The sequence below is a fragment of the Rattus rattus genome, chromosome 5 (genome assembly GCF_011064425.1).
Source record: "Rattus rattus isolate New Zealand chromosome 5, Rrattus_CSIRO_v1, whole genome shotgun sequence".
NCBI classification, from domain to species: domain Eukaryota; kingdom Metazoa; phylum Chordata; class Mammalia; order Rodentia; family Muridae; genus Rattus; species Rattus rattus.
Genome location: NC_046158.1, coordinates 64,030,828 through 64,053,020, shown reverse-complemented (window position 1 = coordinate 64,053,020; position 22,193 = coordinate 64,030,828). Strand labels below are relative to the sequence as shown.

Sequence of the window (22,193 nt, the reverse complement as noted above, 5' to 3'; positions counted from 1 at the left end):
ACAAGTTTATATGTATTATAAGTATTTTTAGGTAAATGCTTAAATCTATTATTTCTTATGATATTCTCAGACATCCTTTCTCCTATCTTTCTATCCTATTTTATCTTCCTAACCTTCTGTATTTATTTTATACTCTTTTGTAATTGAAGCTTGTTTCTTCTAACAGATCACTTGTACATTGTCATTTCCCTCTCAAACTTCCCTACTCCTCCAGAATCTCAATGTTCCCATTTTTCTTTCCCAGGTTCTTCAGTTGATCATGGATATGTAGTAACATCTCATGATCTGAAATTAGGAGGTTCAGATAAGAAAGAACATGAGCCTGAGGCATATATCTTTCTAGGTGTCAATTTCTAGGGTACCTCAGTCAACATGATCTTTGATAGTTCCATTCATTTTCTTGGAAAGTTTTTGATTTTACTTTCTTAGAATTGAATGGTATCACTAGTGAATATGTGTCAAATTTTCATTTTCCATTCATTAGTTGAAGAAAACACAGATTTTTCTTTTTTTTGTTTTGTCAATAGAGCAACAATAAGCATAGCTGGTAGACTGTATGTATTGTATCATGTCCAGTCATTAGGCTGCATGCCAAGTAGTGGTATGGCTTTCCCTATCCAAGATGGGATATTGTTTTGTTCAAGCAGACCTTTGGAAGAGACTTTATAAGTTTAGCTTCTGATATCTTAAGGACAAACCTTTCATAGCAATTACCCTATTCATTTGACTATTCTAATATTTCTATACCCTCTTTTGAAATAATACATGAGCTTTAGCTACTGGAATTGTTTTGTAAATTTATCAGTTTGGACTGGGTTCCTGAACAGTACAATTGTATATGTTGTAATTTCCTGTAGTGTTATCTTTCTGGTGCAAAGGAAAGTTCCTTGATGAGAAGTGAGAAATACATTTACCAGTGATAAGACCACATATTTTATTGTTTTTAATCAACATATTTTAACTCTAGCAAAATCATTTAATTTAACACTTTTCTAAAATTATTTCTATTATACAACTATGATCTTATTAACAAAGCATATTAAATTTAAATAATGTACTTCCCTTCTATCTACACTACTTATAAATGTCATAATGTGAGTAGAATGTTTAATCAATATGATAAATTATAAATTAATTGAATGAATCAGACTGAATAAATGTAGTTCAACAGAAAAAAAATATTATTTTGTATAAAGCTCCCAGGAATAAGCAAAACCAATGCTGAATTAGTCCTTTGAACCTAGTTGTTGAAAGCTTGCCAATAAACTTGGCTTGGAAACTGCCTCCTGAGAATGACCATGTTGCATGATACTCATGACTTTACGTGATAATTCCCACAGTTATAACCTAGAGAGAAAAGCACAGACTTCGGTCCTGATATTTATATACACTCATGGAATAAATGCAAATGATAAATTTCCCTTAAAAATTGATTTTGACAAAGACCTGAGGAAAGAATAATTTAATACTTCTGACTTTTTCTTTAAAAAGATGATTACACAAAAGAATGTAAAAAGAAATACCAAGGAAAACCAAAGATCTAGGGCTGATATGTTCAGATCGTTAAGTAAACTTTCTATTTCAATTGGGATAAAATTTGGGAGTTGAATGTATTCAAATACATGATATTGGAAATACTTTTCCTGTGTATTCTCTGGCAACTTTGGCATTGAGAGTAAGTATTTTTAAAATTGTGAAGGTTGAAGCAGATAAAATGAAGATTATATTTTAAAATATATGTGTGCACATATAATTTGCATGTACAGAAGTAACAGGATTGTGGTAAGCTTAGAGTGATGGAAGGAGATTATACTGCTGACCATTCATAAATTGATAAAATAATTTTAGTTAAGATTTGTTTGGAATTGTCAGAAGATAATAACCCAGTTTTAAATACTTGTTTGTCTTAATATAGTCTATTAATTATCAATAAAATATAGTTAGAGTTAATTCATATTCATAAGAGCTAGAAATCTATTGAAGTTGTTTTCTACTTTAGTCAATTAATTGTGCGACATTTTATTTAAATTTATTGGACTAAGATCTTTTTATGTCTTACAATTTTAACATGATCATGGACTCAATGTGAATTTGTGTTGTGTTCAATGAATTCATAAATTATTTGATTCTTTTCCATCTTCTAGTATAAAATATGGAAATAATATCAGCACATATATAAGATTTCACTCAGTTTAAACTCTTAGAAATTATTTGAATTAGCACTAGTTTTCTTGGTTTTATAGTACATAATAACAATTATAATATTATAATCAAATTATGCTTATTTATTTATAGTTATATACTGCAATTATTAAAGTACTGTTACAAATGTACAAAAACATCTCTGTCACCATACAACAAATGCATTAATTTTGATTTCTCATCTTTTAGGACTGTTGACTATGTACACCTGGAATCAAACAAATAAACCAGACTTCATCCTCATGGGATTGACAGATTCCAAAGAAATCCAGCTGGTTCTCTCTGTGCTGTTTCTGCTGATATACCTGGCCACTGTCCTGGGGAACATAGGCATGATGCTGATCATTCGTCTAGATACTCAGCTTCACACTCCAATGTATTTCTTCCTCACACATCTGTCATTTCTTGACCTCAGTTACTCAACTGCCATCACACCAAAAACTTTAGAGAGTCTCCTAACAGCTAACAATACCATTTCCTACACAGATTGTTTCACCCAACTCTACATTTTTATCCTCTTAGCAGCTACTGAATGTTTTCTGCTCTCCTCAATGGCCTATGACCGTTACATAGCCATTTGTAACCCTTTACAGTACCCAGTTATTATGTCTTCACAGTGCTGCCTTGCTCTCCTCATTGGTTCCTATGTAATTGGAGCTGTGGATTCCTCTGTCACTGTGTTTGGCATGATTAACCTGCATTTCTGCAAGTCCAACATCATCCATCATTTTTACTGTGACACATCTCCTCTTCTATCTCTGTCTTGCAGTGACACACATGTAGTTGAAGTCATTATATTTATTTTTGCAGGTTCCACAATCCTGGGATCCCTTATCACAATATCAGTATCCTATGTGTCCATTCTTTCTACTATTTTGAAGATAAATTCCACTTCAGGAAAGCAAAAAGCTTTTTCCACTTGTGCTTCTCATCTCCTTGGAGTGACTGTTTTTTTACAGCACTTTGATTTTTACTTATTTAAAGCCAAGTAAGTCCTATTCTTTAGGAAAGGATCAAGTAGCTTCTATTTTCTACACAATTGTGATCCCCATGCTAAATCCTCTTATTTATAGTCTCAGAAACAAAGAGGTCAAAAGTGCTGTTGTTAGATTAGTGAAGAAGAGACAAGAATCCAGGAAGTTAAGATAACAGTGATATATATCATCAGTCACATTGTTTATACTTTCATGTTTCTTGGTGATTCTCTATAGACAAGTACAATTATTTTTATTTTTCTATTTCTTTGGGTCTTTTTTCATACAAACATAGGTTGGTAATTTCCTGGAATGCAGTTTTAGATGTCAGTTTTTGTTGCTGTTTGCCCTGGAGTTATCTGTATTTTGATGCTAACTCCACTGCCCCAAGGACTGCTGCCTAGTAAGGTACTCAGGACTCAGGTGACTTCAGAAGGACTCAGAACCTTCTCCCCATTTAATTTGTAAAATACAGTACAAAGTACTAGATAGAAGGAGGCCTGTCATTGGATGAGAAGGAAGGATGGGCGAGAGAAAAGTATTAAGGAAGAGAAGGAGACTGGGATGGAAGGAAGAGAGACAGGAGGGACAGAGAGAGTAGTTAATGGCAGAGAGAAAATGGAAGCTGAAGTTAAGATTTCACTCTGTGTATTTACAGGTTGTTATTAATGTTCTTAAGGGATGGATGTGTACTGGGCTTTGTATGTTTAGGTAGCAATTGTATCTTATCAATTGTGTCAAAAGTTATTGCTTTGTGTGTTCTTTTATGTGATGGTTTGAGTGTAGGAAAGTATGCAGCAGTTGTAGACACTAGGTCACTGTGGAATTGGGATATGTGTTTCTGGCATGGAAACCTGCCTTGGGAACTAGATAGGTAGAGAGATTGCTACCAGGCTCAGAGAGAGTCCTTCAGCAGTGTGATATGGGATGGAGCAAAGTGGGTGAGAGACTTTGCTGACTGAGACTTAAGATATCTACCAGACACTTGGAGCACTGCAGTGCTGGACCTAGTAGAGATAAAAGATACCATTTTATTTTTTATATGTTTACAACCCCAAGTTTTCTGCCTGAATTTCAAATAGTTAAGCATGTCTTTTTGCTTTCTTTTTTTGTTTGTTTGTTTTGTTTTGTTCTAAAGAATACAAGTTTGGAACATAAGAAAACATGTTTGAAATTCTTAGGCTCATATCATATAAAATTTCAAATGTTAAATTTTTTGATAAATATAGTGAGAAGTTAATTTGGGCAATGACTATTTTCAGGGGCAATGACATACACTGGGGGTTGGAGAGGGGGCAAACCTTGGCAGGACCAAGGACTTTTCCTCTCATTGGTGCCCAACAAGGCCATCCTCTGCTACATATGAAGCTGGAGCCATGGGTCTGTATATGTGTAGTCTTTGGATAGTGGTTTAGTCCCTGGGCACTCTGGTTGTTTGGTATTGTTGTTCTTATGGGGCTTCAAGCCCCTTCAGCTCCTTTAATTCTTTCTCTAACTCTGCCAACAAGGATTCCTGTTCTCAGTTCAAAGCTTTGCTGCTAGCATTCACCTCTGTATTTGTCACACTCTGGCTGATCCTATCAGGAGATGGCTATATCAGGATCCTGTCAGCATGCACTCCTTGTATTGTCCAGTTTTGATATATATATATATATATATATATATATATATATATATATATATATATATATATATACACACACACACACACACACACACACACACACACACACACACACACCCCCCATGTGGTTAAGGCTCTGAATGGCCATTCCTTCAGGCTCTGCTCCATGAACTTTGTCTCTAAATCTCCTCCTATGAATATTTCTGATGCCCCTTTTAAGAAGGATTGAAGCACCCACATTTTGGTTGTCCTTTTTCTTAAGTGTCATGTGGTTTGTGGATTGTATCTTGTGTAATTTGAGCTTTTGGACTAATATTGACTGAGAAGTGAGTGCACACCATGGTTTTTTGTTTGTTTGTTTGTTTTTGGATTGGCTTACCTAACTCAGGATGATATTTTCTAGGTCATTCCATTTGCGTATGAATTTCATGAAGTCAATGTTTTTGATTGCTGAATAGTACTCTATTGTGTAAATGTACACATTTTCAGTATCCATTTCTTTGTTGAAGAGCATCTGGGTTCTTTCCAGTTTCTGGCTATTGTAAATAAGGATGCTATTGAACATAGTGGAGCATGTGCTTTTGTTGTATATTGGATCATTTGTACATCATTGTACATTGAACATCATTGTACATGCCCAGGAGTGGCAAGATGGATATTTTTTCTATATTAATCCTGCCAACCCATGAGTGTGGGAAATCTTTTCATTTTCTGAGATCTTACTTCAATTTCTTTCTTGAGAGGCTTGAAGTTCTTTTCATACAGATCTTTCACTTGCTCCGTTAGGATCACACCAAGGTATTTTATGTTATTCGTGACTATTGTGAAGGACGTCATTTCCCTAATTTCTTTCTCAGCCTGTTTATCCTTTGAGTAGAGGAAGACTACTGATTTCTTTGAGTTAATATTATACCCAGCCACTTTGCTGAAGTTGTTTATCAGGCTTATTAGTTCTCTGGTGGAACTTTTGGGTTCACTTAAGTATACTACCATATCATCTGCAAATAGTGATATTTTGACTTCTTCCCTTCCAATTTGTATCCCTTTGACCTCTGTTGTCTTATTGTTTGGGCTAGGATTTCGAGTACTACATTGAATAAGTAGGAAAAGAGTGGGCAGCTTTTTCTTGTCCCTGATTTTAGTGGAATTGCTTCAAGTTTCTCTTCCTTTATTTTGATGTTGGCTACTGTTTGCTGTATATTGCTTTTACTATGTTTAGGTGTAGGCCTAGAATTTTTAATCTATTTGTTTTTAATCATAAGGACACATTCTAAAAATATACAATCTCATAAAATGGAAAATATGTGTTTTTATTTTCATTTTTTCCTGTGGCACAAAAGTATATTTGCTTTCTTCATATTGAAATATTGTGATAAAATATATTACCACCTTTTTTCCCATTTCAAATATTTACCATTGCACCTTACATCTCCACCCATCTAAATCTATATCCTTTCTTTCTCTCCCTCATTAGGAAAAAAAGTCAGTAAACTAAAACAACAATTAGAAAACTGGAATAGGACAAAATAAATGAAATGACCTAAAGAAAAAGCACAAAAACCACACATACACAGACACACACACACACCCAGAGAGAGAGAGAGAGAGAGAGAGAGAGAGAGAGAGAGAGATTCATTCACCCATAAATTCAGAGGCTATAATATACAAGCAAAAGGCTTATAAGATAAAAAAGAAAAAATCCTGAAAAACACCAGGAGATAAAAATGGTTGTGTAGGAACATCGTCGAGAGAGGGGAGGAGGAAAGGGATAAAGAATTGTTAGAAGGTAGACGGTGAGGAGAGATAAGGACTAAACTGTAAAAAAAAAAAGATTAAATAATAATAATAATAATAATAATAATAATAATAATAATAACAAAAACAAACACTATTGTGTTCATTTTGTAATGACCATCCTTTGCTGGGCATAGGCTCTGCCACTAAGTGTGGTTTGTATACTAAGTGAGACTCTGTTGAAGAAATTTAATTTTTCCTTTGTAAAATATTCCCAATTTGAGTCAGTTTCTGAGTTAAAAATATGGATTTGTGCCTACTTGTCCTCTCAGTCTAAGTGTCTCTTCTTGGCTTGAACTTATACAGGTCCTACATATGCTGTCACAATTTCTGTGAGTTCATATATCCATCAGTCCTGATGTGTCTAGAGGCCTACTTTCTCATTGTTTTTGTTTCTTTGATATCTTTTGACCCAACTGGCTTTTAAAATTTTTCTCCTCCACTTCCATAAAATTCTCTAAACTCTGAGTTGAAGGGTTTGATGAAGGCATCCCATTTTTAATTGAATGTTACAAGGTCTCTTATACTCTGTATATGGTTTAGCTCTGAGTGTCTGTATTTGTTAGTATTTAATGTACAAGGAACTCTGTCTGATGCTGGATTAGCAAAACACTGATATGTGAGTATAACAGAATCTTGTTATGATTCACATTATTGCTGTATTCTTTTAAGAGAAGCAGAGTATTTGTATAAATCTAGGTCTATGGCCTGTCAAGTTTTAGGTTCTTGGCCACTGGAGCACTGCCCACCTTAGGCTCCATTTCATGGAGTAGCTCTTAAATACAATCTTTTAGATGTTCGTTACATCAATACTTTTCATGCCACTATTCCACTTTTAGATAGAAGTGTGTGCAGATCATTTCTCATTTACCTTCCTTGTCTTGTACACGCAGAGTATTCTCAAGTACCATGAATATTAGTCAATAGGACTGAATGATATACTGTGTAACAGACTATAACCAAGTGCAGATGCCAGGGTAGAAAGTATTTGGTTTTCTTTGGGAGGAGTTTACAAGAGTGGAAGGCATATTGAACAGATGGGGAGATGAGTTAGTTTGGAGAAAATGATTAAGTTTGCAAAGAATCAATAAAAAGTTTTAAAAACTAGAAAAAATATCAAAAAGAGAGGAAAATAATAAAAAGAATATAGGCTTAACACAGTAAAATCTTTTGGTATTTTTCAAATATTTCAAGTGATTTAAAAAGCACTCTTAAGAACGTTAGAAGTCAAAGTGATTGTAGAGAAACAGTGCTGCGATGAGTAAAGAATGAAGCCCTATTAGTTTAGGTGTATTGACTGGAACAATCAACAAACTTAGTAGCAAGCCATAAAGGCAAGAAGATAAGTCATGCAACTAGTTGGTTTTTGGAGAGAGAGAGAGAGAGAGAGAGAGAGAGAGGGGGGGGGAGGGAGAGAGAGAGAGAACTGTTTTGATAAAAAGTGATTATAAATGTAACTTTTATTTGCCTGATGTAATTGTTGTCTTGAGGCTTAATGCCTCTGTATGCTAACCTACGCCTAGTCATGTAAGTTTCTAGATTGTACAATCTAATTTAGTTTTCCAATATTTTCAGCCTCTGAGGCCTAGGTCTGAATAAACTCACCTTTTCTTGTTCTTTTTGAACTTCTCACCGGAAACTATGAAATTCAGAAGATCCTGGGCAGATGTCATACAGATCCTAAGAGAACACAAATGCCAGCCCACACTATTATATTCAGGCAAATGCTCAATTAACATAGATTGATAAACCAAGATATTCCACAACGAAACCAAATTCATAAAATATCTTTCCACAAATCCAGCCCTACAAAGGATAATAGATGGATAACTCCAAAACAAGGAGAGAAAATATACCATAGACAAAGCAAGAAAGTAGTCTCTAGCAATCAATCTAAAACTAGATAGCCACACAAACATAAATCCACATTTAATAACAAAAATAATAGGAAACAACAATCATTGGTCCATAATATCTCTCAACATTAATGGGCTAAATTCCCCAATAGAAAGATATAGACTAACAGACTTGATAGGTAATCAGGATCCAGCATTTTGTTACATATTAGAAACACACTTCATTGATGAAGGCAGAAATTATCTCAGAGTAAAAGGCTGGAAAAATATATTTCAAGAAAATAGTCTCAAGAAATATTGGGCTGGAGTACTCATTGTAACATTGCAAAAAGTCAACTTTGAACCAAAACTTATCAAAAAAGGAAGGACACTTCATGTACATCAAAGGAAAAAAATCTACCAAGATGAAATATCACTTCTCAACCTCTATACTCCAAATATAAGGGAAGTACATTCATAAAAGAAACTTTATTAAGCAAAAAGCATACATTGCACCTCACACAATAATACTGGAAATTTCAACAACCCAATCTCATTAATTGACACATCATGAAAACAGATACTAAACAGAATGACAGTGAAACTAACAGGAGTTATGAAACAAATATATTTAACAGATATTTATAGAACATTTCATCCTAAAACAAAGTATTATACTTTCTTCTCAATACCTCATGGTACCTTCTCCTAAACTGACCATATATATTCAGTCACAAAACAAGCCCCAACAGATACAAGAAGATAGAAATAATTCTATGCATCCAATCAGATCACCATGGACTAAGGCTAGTTTTCACTAACAACCAAAACAAAGAAAGTCCACATACACATGGAAACTGAAGAATTTCTACTCATTGAAAAGGTGGGCAAGGAAGAAAAAATAAGAATTTAAAGACTTTTTAGAATATAATGAAAATGAAGGCACAACATACCCAAACTTATGGGACACACAATGAAAGCAATGCTAAGAGAAAACTCATAATTCTGAGTGACTCTAGGGAAAAAAACTGGAAAGAGCATACACTAGCAGCTTGACAGCACACTTGAAATATCACAAACACAAAAAAGCAAATAAATGCAAGAGGAGTAGACAACAGGAGACAATCAAACTCAGAGCTGAAATCAACCAAGTAGCAACAAAAAGAACTATTTTGCTGATACAATCAACAAAATAGGAGGTGGTTCTTTAATAAAATTAAAAGGATAAACACCACCCTAGGCAGAATAACAAGAGGGCACAGAGACAGTATGCAAATTAACAAAATCAGAAATGAAAAGGAAGAAATAGCAAAGAAACAGAGGAAATAAAAATGATATTCTGCAATAAAAGCCTATATTCAACAAAAATGGAAAATCTATATAAAATGGACAATTTTCTAGACAGATACCAGGTACCAAAGTTAAAGCAGGATCAGATAAACTATGCAATCAGTCCCATAACCATCATAGAAATAAAAGCAGCCACTAAAAGTGTCCCAACCAAAGAAATGCCAAGACCAGATGGGTTAGTGCTGAAGTCCATCAGACTTTCATAGATGAATTAATACCAATAATCTGAAAATTATTCCACAAAATAGGAACAGAAGAATCATCATGAAGTTTGTTCTATGATGACACAAAGACCCCCCCCAAAAAAAAGAGAACTTCAGAGTCATTTCTTTTATGAATATTGATACCAAAATACTCAATAAAATTCTCAAAAACCGAATCCAAGAACACATATAAAACATCACCCCTAATGATCAAATAGGTTTCATCCTAGAGATTCAGGATTGGTTCAATATATGGTAATCCATCAATAAAATCCACTATGAAAAAAAACACGAAAAAAAATCGACATGATCATTTGATTTGATACTTAAAAATGCATTTGAGAAAATTCAGTACATCATTATGGTAAATGTCTAAAAAGATCAAGAATTCAAGGGCTATGCCTTAATACTGCAAAAGCAATATACAGCAAAACAGCATTCAACATCAATATAAATGAGGAGAAACTTGAAAGAATCCCACTAAAGTCAGTGACTATACAAGGCTGACCACTCTCTCCCTAGCTATTGAATAGAATACATGAAATTCTAGCTAGAGCAATTAGATACAAAGGGAGGTCAAGAAAGGAATAAAAATTGGAAAGGAAGAAGTCAAAATATCACTATTTGCAGATAATTGATGGTATACATAAGTGACCCCAAAAATTCCACAAGAAAACTCCTACAGATGATAAATAACTTGAGGCTGAATATAACATTAAGTCAGGCAAATCAGTAGCCTTCCTCTACTCAAAGGATAAACAGGCTGAGAAAGAAATTGGGGAGATGATACCCTTCACAATGGTCCCAGATAATATAAAAGATCTCAATGTGACTCTAAACAAGCAAGTGAAAGATCTGTGTGACAAGAACTTCAAGTTTCTGAAGAAAGAAATTGAAAGACCTCCCGTGCTCATAGAAATGCAGGATTAATAGCTAAAAATGGACATTTTGCCAAAAGACATCTACAGATTCTATGCAATCCCCATAAAAATTCCAACTCAATTCTTCATACAGTTAGAAAGAGCAATTTGCAAATTCATTTAGAATAATGGTATAGCCAAAAGATGTTTGAACACATAATAAGGACACATGTTCCACTACATTCATAGCAGCCTTATTCATAATAGCCAGAAGCTGTAAAGAGTGGAATCATCCTTAGGAAGGACACAATATTATTCTTGGTCAGAACTGTGAATGGATGGATTAACTGTTTTCTATCTAGGATTTTCTATCTTACCTCTTGGGCTGAATTACTAGCTATTCCTAGATAAGTAACTTGTGTTGGATGCAGTTGGACATTACAGTATGAGACACCATCCATGGACAGACAGGAAATTTAATAGGATCATTTATTTATAGGGACATAAAACAGAGGTAGAGACAGCTATATATTTAACCTATTTATTTATTCTCTTTACCTTCTGATCACTGCTTCCCACTTATCCTGTTCTCACAGTCCCATCCTTGCAAGTCTCTCAACATTCAACAGCTCCTCTCGTCCTCAGAGAAGGGGAATCTCCTCCCCACCCCCATATTATACCACGCCACACAGGACATCCAGTTTTATTATGTTTAATTAATACTCTTCTACTGTGGCCCAACTATGAAGCACAGTTAGGGAAACGTGATTCACTGGTAGGCAATAAAGTAAGAGTAAATTGTTAGGGAACTTTCATGAAGATTAAAAGTCACATATGCTATAAATGTGTCAGGGCCATAGAACAAGACACTTTCTTTTCTTGCTTGTTCCAACTCTGTTAACCTAACTGACCCTATTTTGTCGTCTTAGATTCAAAGAGAGCAAGTCAGAAGCCAAAGCCTGTCAAAATAACTGTGAGCAGACCTAACAATTTTGATGAATGGTGATCTGATCTGATAATTTGATTTTATGAAGAACATAGTTTTGCTCAATAGCACAATGACCTTTTTGATGACATCTTGGACATTGTTGAGGGGCATTGTTAGGGGTTTGGCAGGACCAGGCTCAATGGCCTGCCTGAACAAATTTAAAAAGTGACCCAGAAATCCTTGGGCTTTTAGAAATGAGGATCCTGGAGAGTTAATATGTCCAGCTGAAAGTTTTTAAGGAAGAGTAGACATTTTTGTTTATGGACTTTCTCATCTCTTACATGGTATACCTGAAGGCCATTGCAAAGGCTTCTTCCAATGGAGTCAGGGATCCCCTCTCAAGGTCTTTATGTTTAGTCCTAGTGTTAGAAAAACTTTGGGCAAAGATGTAAGTCATAAGACTTGTTTCCTATCTACAGTCTCAGTATTAGGATTGATACATTGTAGCAGAGACATTGTAAGGCAGTCTAGTTATTGAGATGGGTCTTTTAGATTATCATGCTAACTTCTTAGATGAGTTTAATACTTTACTGATTTCAGTGCAGCCTTATAGATAACAGCCAAGAGGAAATTTACATATTGACACCTAGCTTTATTATGACCATATTGGTAATACGGTAAAAAAAAAAAAAAAAAAGATAGGTATTTGATAAAAGTGAAAAAATATTATGTGAGATAATAAAAAAAGAAAATTACACATATTGCATATATTTATAAAGATAAACAGCAAGCAACAATGTAATTTTTATTTAAATAATTTTGCATCATGTTCAAATTATACTTTAAAAGATTTTCATTTCATTATACATTATACAGCATTTTACTTCTTTTAAAATATTGTTCACATATACATATACGTGTGTGTGAGTGTGTGTGAGTGTGTGTGTGTGTGTGTGTGTGTGTGTGTGTGTGTGTGTGTGTGTGTTTTAATTGAAATAGTTTGAATCCAATTCTCCTCTTCCATTCCTTACTTACCCCATTCAGGTATCCTACTGCTAATTCCTTCCATGTACCCCTATACAAATTCCCCACTGGATAGCCTTTTTTGTTGTTATTACTCTTACTAATGTAAATAGGCATGCACAGTAATGAAAACACAACCTCCAGCTCCACTTTCGTTTTTTGTGAGTATTGATTTCAGTGATGACCTTTGTGCATTGTATAGCCTATAATGGTCTTATCCCTAAGAGAGGCTAATTCTCTTCCTCCCAGCAATTCATTATTTGTGTGTAAGTTGTTTTGGGGTAGTATCCCCTTAAAATCCCTGCCCTTTTATTTAAGCATTTCCATTAATATTGTCATTTCCCAAGACTGCTTAATTCCCAATTTCTATTTTCAAAATCTTATGAATATAGGTGTAATTAAGTTTCAAACTGATATAACAGAAAGTACACATCTGAGTAGTCATTTTTTTTCAGTAAGTACATCAAACACTCATCCTTGCCATTTCAGATGTTTAAACTTGAAAATCCAGCCTTCCAGCACTGGTATATTTTAATGTGGAAAAAACATATTTTATTTAAAAAGAAGCTAGCTTACAAATTACTTGTATATCTATGATAAAGCTCAAGACAAAACAATTCACTGAACCTATTAAAAACTCATGTGGTGATTTCTGCACAATGAATTCTATTTTCTGCATGCTGGAGGCCAAGAAATTTAGAAATGCTGAAAGTTTGTACAAATGAGCACAGAAGTCATCCAGTCATATAAACAGATCTACTAACAATATGAAGTATGTAAAAATTTGCAAAATTAAATTGATCATTAAAATCATTACACGAATAAATGGACCTAAGTAATTTAAAAACAAAAAAAGGAAATCATATATTTACATTGTTCCAGAAGGATTTCAAAGTCTATGTGAATGTTCTCTCTAGTATATAAATTATATTTGTAAATGTGTGCCTACACGACAAAAAAAGTTTAGAACTTCTTAATTTTAGAGTAAAATGTGAAGCAATAAACAAATTTACTTTGTGTAAAAAAGGCCAGGTGACATATAAACAAAGACCTGTCAGAATAACCCCAAACTTCTCAACAGACATTCTAAATGCCAGAAGATCTTGGAGAATTGTTATGTAGACTCTAAGAGAACACAATCACCAGACTAGGGGACTATAGTTAGCAAAACTCTCACTTATTACCAATGGCAAAACCAACATATTCAATATCAAAACCATTTTAAACAATGTATCCAGTACTACAGAGGATTCTAGAAGGAAAACGTCAACACAAGGAAAACATCTAAACCAAAGAAAAAAACAACAAATGAATCATCTCACTACAAAACCAAAAGGACATATCAAGCACATATAATATCACCTCAACAACAAACATAACAGGAAATAACAATCATCAGTTTTTAATATCTGTCAACAGCCATGAACTCAATTCCCGAATAAAAACACATAAGCTGATATAATGCATACACAAAGAAAGATCTAACATTTTGCTGCATAAGTCAAACAAACCTCAACAACAATGATAGAGTCTACCTCAGAGTAAAAGACTGGAAAACATTTTCCAAGCTAATGGTCCAAGAAAGAAGCTGGAGTTGCTATTCTCATATTCAACAAAATAGACCTTTAACCAAAAGTTATCAAAGAGGATGAGGAAGAACACTTCATAAATCTCCATTCTAAATATCTATGCCCTAAGTACAAGGGCATGCACATTCATAAAAAAACTTTATTGAAGCTCAAAATACAAATTGAACCAAACACAATAATAGTGTAAGCCTTTACCTTCCCAATCTTACCAACATACATGTGACTGAAACAGAAACTAAACAGAAACACAGTGAAACAAATAGAAGTTATGTACCATATGGATTTAACAGATATATACAGAACATTCCACCCTAAATAAAACGAATATACCTTCATGTCAGCACTTCACAACACTTTGTCCAAAACTGAAAATATAACCAGCCACAAAACAACATGTATCACTTACAAGGAGACTGAAGTAATCCCTTGTATCCTATCAGATGACCACAGACTAAGGCTACATTTCAGTAACAACAAAAACAACAAAAAGCCCACATACGCATGGAAACTGAACATCTCTCTACTCAATGGTAACTTGGTCAGTGATGATATAAAGAAAGAAATTAAAGACTTTATAGAATTAAGTGAAAAATAAGACACAATATATCCGTAATTATAGAACACAACGAAAGTAGTGCTACGAAGAGAATTCATAGCACTAAGTGCCCCCATAATGAAACTGGAGAGATCCTATAGTAGCAGTTTAACAGCACATAGGTTTAACAACTGAAAGCCATAGGAAAAAGGAGGTAAACACACTGAAGAGGAGTAGATAATAGGAAATAATCAAACAAAGGATAATATCAACCAATTGGAAACAAAGAGAATGATACAAATAATCCACAAACCAAAAACTAGTTCTTTGAGAAAATCAACAAGATAGGTAAACCCTAGGACAACTTAAATAAAGAACTCAGAGACAGTATCCAAATTTTAAAAATCAGAAATTAAAAGGAAGAGGTAACAACAGAAACATAGAAAATTCAAAGATTCATCAATCTTTTTTTCTTTTCTTTTTTTTTTTTTTTTTTTTTGGTTTTTTTATTTGGACTTGGGGACCGAACCCAGGGCCTTGCGCTTGCTAGGCAAGCGCTCTACCACTGAGCTAAATCCCCAACCCCAAGATTCAGCAATCTTAATAAAAACCTTTATTCAAAAAAATCTAGATGAAATGGATACAATGTGTAGCAGATACAATGTAGCTAAGTTAAATTGAGAGTAGGTAAACTATCTATACAGTCTCATATCACTTAAAGAAATTTAAGAAATCTTTAAAAACCTTCCAACCAAACAATGCTCAGGGCCATAATGCATTAGTGAAGAATATTACCAGACATTCAAAGAAGAGTTATTACCAACACTCCTCAAACTATTCCACAGAATAGAAACACTATCTAATTCATTTTAAGAAACCAGCTTTACTATGATACCTAACCACACAATGACCCAACAAAGAAAGATTACTTCAGACAAATTTTGGTTATGAATATTGTGGCAAAAATGGTCAACAAAATTCTGGCAAACATAATCTAAGAACACACCAAAACTATCATTCATGATAATCAAGTAGGCTTCATCCCTGTGATACAGGGATGGTTCATTACAAAAATGCATTAAGTTAATGTACTATATAAACAAACTCAAAGAAAAAATCCGATAATCATAATATTAGATATTGAATAAACATTTGACAAAATATAGCATGTAAAATGTATTGGAGATTTCAGGAATTGAAGCTCCTTCCCTAAGCATAATGATAGCAATATACAGAAAATAATCAGTCACTGCCAAATTAAATGGAGAGATACTAGAAGCTATCCCATGAAAATCAGTAACATGAAAAGACTGCTTACTCTCTCTGTATCTATTCAGTGTAGTACTCAAAGTTCTAGCTAGAACAATCAGACAAATGCAGATCCAGGGAATACAAATGAGAAAAGAAGATTTCAAGATATTAGTATTTGGAATGATGTGATAATATACATAAGAATCCCCAAAATATCTACAAGAGAACCTCTAAAGCTGATAAACAATTTCAGCAATGTGACTAGATATAAAATTAACTCAAACAAATCAGGAGCCTTCCGCTACACAAATGATAAACAGGTTAAGAAAGAAATTACAGAAACAGCACTTTTGAAAATAGCCACAAATAATATAAAATATCTTGGTATAACTCTTAAGCAACAAGTAAAAATTTGTAAGACAAGAACTTCAAATCAATGAGAAAAAGAAGTCAAAGAAACCTTCAGAAGATGGACAGTTCTTCTATGTTCATAGATTAGTAGATTATTATAGGAAAAATATTTATCCTACCAAAAGTGATCTACAGATTCAACCCAATCCCAATCAAGATTGCAAGATAGTTCTTCATAGACATGAGTGGATCAATTTTCAATTCAATATGGACAAACAAAAAACACAGAATAGCAAATTAACAATTCCTAATAAAAAAGAATATCTGGGGTAGTAACCATCCCTGACCTCAAACTGTACTAAAAAACAATAGAAATAAAACAAATACATTTCATTGGTGCAGAGACAGACAGGTCAATCAATGAAATAGAACTGAAGACCCCAAAATAAGCCTAAACACTTATGGACACTTGATCTTTGACAAAAAAATACATTGGAATAAGATCCATCTTCAATAAATGGTGCTGTTCTAACTAATGGTCTGTATGTAGGAGAATGGAAAGAGATGCACATTTATCACATTTCAAAAGGCTCAAGTCCCACTGGTTCAAGAACCTCAACATAAAGCCAAATTCTTGAATGGAATAGAAAAAAAAGTGGGAAAGGTCCTCAAACACATTGGTACCCAGGAAAATTTCCTGAGCAAAATCTCATGAATCAAGCTCTAAGATTGTCAATTGAAAAATGAGACCTTATAAAACTGAAAAAAAAATCTATAAGGCAAAATACCACCAATTGGGTAAACTGACAAGCTAGAGAATAGGGAAAATCCTCATTGACCCTACAAGTGATGGACAGCTACTACATAAAATATAAGAAGAACACAAGAAGCTCACTTCTAAAACAAAACCAAATAGCCCAATCCAAATGTGGTATGAACTAAAATGAGAATTCAGAAGAATTTCCAATCTCTGAGGAGAAATGTTCAAAGTTCTTGGTCCTCAGAGAAATGCAAATCAAAGGACACTAAAATTCCATTTTACACCAATCAAAATGACTAAGATAAAAAATTTCTATGACTGCAGGTGCTGGCAAGGATGAGGAAAAAGAAGGACACTCCTCCATTGCTTGTGGAATTGCAAAATGGTATAACCACTATGGTAATCAATATGGTGTTTCCTCAGAAAATTGGAAATAGACCTACTTGAAGACTTTTGGGCATATACCCAAAAGGTTCCCTACCATACTAGAGATACATGTACTCCATGAGGGTTGTAACAGACTGATTTGTAATAGCCAGAAACAGGAAACAGCCCAGTTTTACATAAACCAAAGAATGGACACAGAAACTCTGATTTATTTGCTCAATGGAATATGAGGACATCATAAATTTTGCAGTCAAATACATGGTAGTAGATAATATCATCCTGAGTGAGGTTACCTAGGAGCGAAAAGAACATACATGGTATTTACTCTGTAATTAGTGGATATTAGCCAAACAGTACAGAATACCTAGGATACAACTCACAGTAAAGATTTCTTTATTTATTCTGTATATAGAATTCTGTTTGTATGTATGACTGCAGGCAAGAAGAGGGTACTAGATTACATTAGAGATGGTTATGAGCTACCATGTGGTTGCTGGGAATTGAACTCAGGACCTCTGGAAGACTATCCAATTCTTTTTTCTCTTATTGGATATTTTCTTATTTACATTTCACATGTTACTCCCTTTCCCAGTCATCACCCAGAAGCCCTCTATCCACCCTGCTTTTATATGGGTGCCCTCCCAATGCTCCCGCACCTTCCCACCCTGATATTCCCCTACATTGGGGCATCTAGACTTGACGGGAGCAAGGGCTTCTCCTCTCATGGAAGCCCAACAAGGCCATCCTCTGTTACATATGTGGCTGGACCCATATGTCCATTACTGTGTACACTTGGGATTGTTATTTAGTCCCTGTGAGCTATGGAACAACTGTTTGTTTGATATTGTTGTTTTTCATATGGGGTTAAAAACCTCTTCAGAACCTTCAGTCCTTTCTCTAACTACTCCATTAGGGACTCCATTCTCAGTTCAACGGTTGGCTGCAAGCATCAGCTCAGTATTTTTCAGGCTCTGACAGAGCCTCTGAGGAGACCCCTATTCCAGGCTCCTGTCAGCATGAACTTCTTGGAATCCACAATATTGTCTGGGTTTGGTGACTGTATATGGAATGCAGGCCAAGGTGAGGGAGTCTTTGGGTGGACTTCACTTCATTCTCTGCTCCATATTTTGTCTCTTTATTTCCTCCTGTTAGTATTTTGTCCCCTTCTAAGATGTACTGGAGCATCTACTCTTTGGTCTTCCTTATGCTGAAGCTTCATGTGGTCTGTGAATTTCATCTTGGGTATTCCGAGCTTTTGGGCTAATATCCAATTATCAGTGAGTTCATATCATGTGTGTTCTTTTGTGATTGGCTTACCATACTCAGAATAAAATTTTCTGGTTGCATCCATTTGCTAAGAGTTTTATGAAGTCATTGTTTTTGATAGTTGAGTAGATCTCCATTGTGTAAATGCAGCACATCTGCTATATCCATTCCTCTGGTGAAGAACATCTGGGTTATTTCCAGCATTGGGCTAATAAATACGGCTGCAATGACAAAGTGGACTACGTGTCCTTGTTATATGTTGGAGCATCTTTTGGGTATATGCCAAGGAGTGGTATAGATGGGTTCTTAGGTAGTACTAAGACCACTTTCTGAGGAACTGCTAGATTGCTTTCCAGAGTGATTATTCCAGCTTGCAATCCCACCGACAATAAAGTAGTATTTCTCTTTCTCCACATGCTAGCCAGGATCTGCTCTCACTACAGTTTTTAGTCTTAGCCATTCTGCCTGGTGTGAATTGGAATCTCAGAGTTGATTGATTTGAATTTCCCTGATGACCATGGATGTTAAGTGCCTCTAGGCCATTCAATATTCCTCAATTGAGAATTCTTTGTTTAGATCTGTACACCATTTTTAATAGTATTATTTTATTCTCTGGAATCTAACTTCTTGAGTTCTTGGTATATATTTGATATTAGCCTTCTATTGGATTGACAAAAGATGTTTTCCCAATCTGTTGGTTGACATTTTGTCCTATTGACAATGTCCTTTGTCTTAACAGAAGTGTTTCAATTTTATGAAGTCCCATTTGTCAATTCTTGATATTAGTGAATAAGCCATTGGTATTCTGTTCAGAAAACTTTCTATTGTGTCCATGTATAAGACTCTCTTCCTCACTTTTGCTTCTATTAGTTTCACTGTATTTGGTTTTATGTAGAGGACCTTGCACCACTTGGACTTGAGCTTGGCATAAGAGAATAAGAATGGATTGATTTGAATTCTTCCATATGACAACCTCTGGTTGAACAAGCACTTTGTTGAAAATGCTATATCATTTCCATTGGATGGTTTTGCTCCTTTGTAAAAGATCAAGTGACCATAGGTGTGTGGATTCATTTCTCAGTCTTCAGTTCTATCCTATTGATCAGCCTGCGTGTCTCTATATCAATACCATACAGTTTTTACCCCAATTGCTCTGTTATACAGCTTGAGGTAATGGATGGTGAGTCCCACAGTTCTTTTATCATTGATGATATTTTTTAGCTATCCATGGTTTTTTGTTATTCTAAATTCATTTGCAAGTTACTGTTTCTAAATCTTTAAGAACTGAGTTGGACAAGAAGGATGACGAAAATGCGGATGCTTCACCCCTTCTTTAAAAGGGGAACAAGAATAACATTAGCAGGGGATAGGGAGGCAAAGTTTAGAACAGAGACTGAAGGAACACCCATTCAGAGCCTGCCCCACATGTGTCCCATACATATACAGCCACCAAACTAGATAAGATTGATGAAGCAAAGAGGTGCAGACTGACATGAACCAGATGTTTATCTCTCCTTAGAAACACAGCCAGAATATGGCAAATAAATAGGCGAATGCCAGCAACAAACCACTGAACTGAGAAAAGGACCCAAGTTGAAGGAATCCGAGAAAGGACTGAAAGAGCTGAAGGGGCTTGAGACCCTAAATGAACAACAATGCCAAGCAACCAGAGCTTCCAGGGACTGAGCCACTACCCATAGATTGACCCTGGGCTCCAACTGCATAGGTAGCAGAGAATAGCTTTGTTGGGGCACCAGTGGAAGGGGAAGCCCTTGACCCTGCCAAGGCTGGAACCCCAGTGAATGGGATTGTTTTGGGGAGGGTTGTAATTGTGGGAGGATGGGCAGGGGAACACCCAACAGAAGGGGAGGGGAGGGACTAGAGGGGATGTTGCCTGGAAACCAGAAAGGGAAATAACATTTGAAATGTAAACAAGAAGGACCCAATTTTAAAAGGTGGAAAATAAGGCAAGACAATGGTGTGGGCTGATTTTGTAAATTAAGATCATTTCAAGGGTTAGCTACAATGCTGTGAAGAGTAAATACATTTAGAAACAAATCTGCAACTTTTCAGGATATTACACATTCATTTCTTCTGTGAGATTACATGGTATTAAGTTGCAGTCAGAAAAGATAAGCCCAGGAAAATACTATAGGATTTTGAAGGAGACCAGGAAAGGGATGCTTGTCATCAGAGTGCTCCACGCCAATGACTATTTAGTTTCCCCTTTTGAGTATGATTCACCCATCCTCTGTTGGAGCCTGTTTATTACTGAATTTCTTTGGGTCTGTGGATTGGAGAATGGTTATCCTACATGTTGTGTATAAAAGTGAGTATACACCATGCTTTTCTTTCTGGCTCTGGTTTACCTAACACAGGATGATATTCACAAGTTCCATTCATTTGACTGCAAAATTCATGATGTCTTTTTTCTTAAGAGCTAAGTAGTATTGTGTTGTGTAGATGTACCATATTTTATTTATCCATTCTTCAGTGACAGACATCTAGGTTTTTTCCAGGTTCTGAAATAAATCTCTTATGAACATAGTTGAGTCTTTATATAATGTTGGGGCATCATTATTTGATCAGTAGTGATATAGCTGGTTCCTGAGGTAGAACTATTCCCAATTTTCTGAGAAACTGCCAAATTGATTTATAGAAGTTTATATTTGCACCTAAAGTAGAGGAATGTTCCCTTTGCTCCACTTCCTTGCAAGCATGTACTGTCACTTGAGTTTATGATCTTAGGCATTCTCATGGTTATTAGGTAGAATGTCAAAGTTGTTTTGATTTTAATTTCCCTGATAACTAAGGATGCTGAAAATTTTTAAGTGCTGTTCAGCCATTCAAGATTCCTCTGTTGAGAATTTTCTGTTTAGTTCTATATCTCAATGTTTTTTTTCAATAGTGTTGTTTGGTTTAGTTTGTTGTTTGGTTTTGGTTTTGGATTTTTGTGTTTGTGTGCTAACTTCTTGAGTTCTTTACATATTTTAGATAATAGCCCTCTGTCAGCTGTAAGGTTGCCAAAGTTCTTTTCAGAGTCTGCAGACTCCTACATGTCCTGTGGCCATTGTACTTTGCCTTACAGATGCTTTTCATGAGGTCTCAATTGTCAGTTGTTTATCTTAGAGCCTGAATCATTGGTTAAAGAAGTTGTTTTCTGGACTAATATATTCAAGTGTATTTTCCACTTTATCTGATTTCTCATATATTGATTTACATTGAAGTATTTGATTCACTTAGACTTGAGTTTAGCGTGCA

At 34.9% G+C, this 22,193-nt stretch overlaps 1 pseudogene; it reads left to right on the top strand.

The window, feature by feature from the left end:
• Positions 1-2,402: 2,402 nt before the first annotated feature.
• LOC116900308 lies at positions 2,403-3,351 on the top strand (annotated as a pseudogene).
• The last annotated feature ends 18,842 nt before the right edge of the window (positions 3,352-22,193 follow it).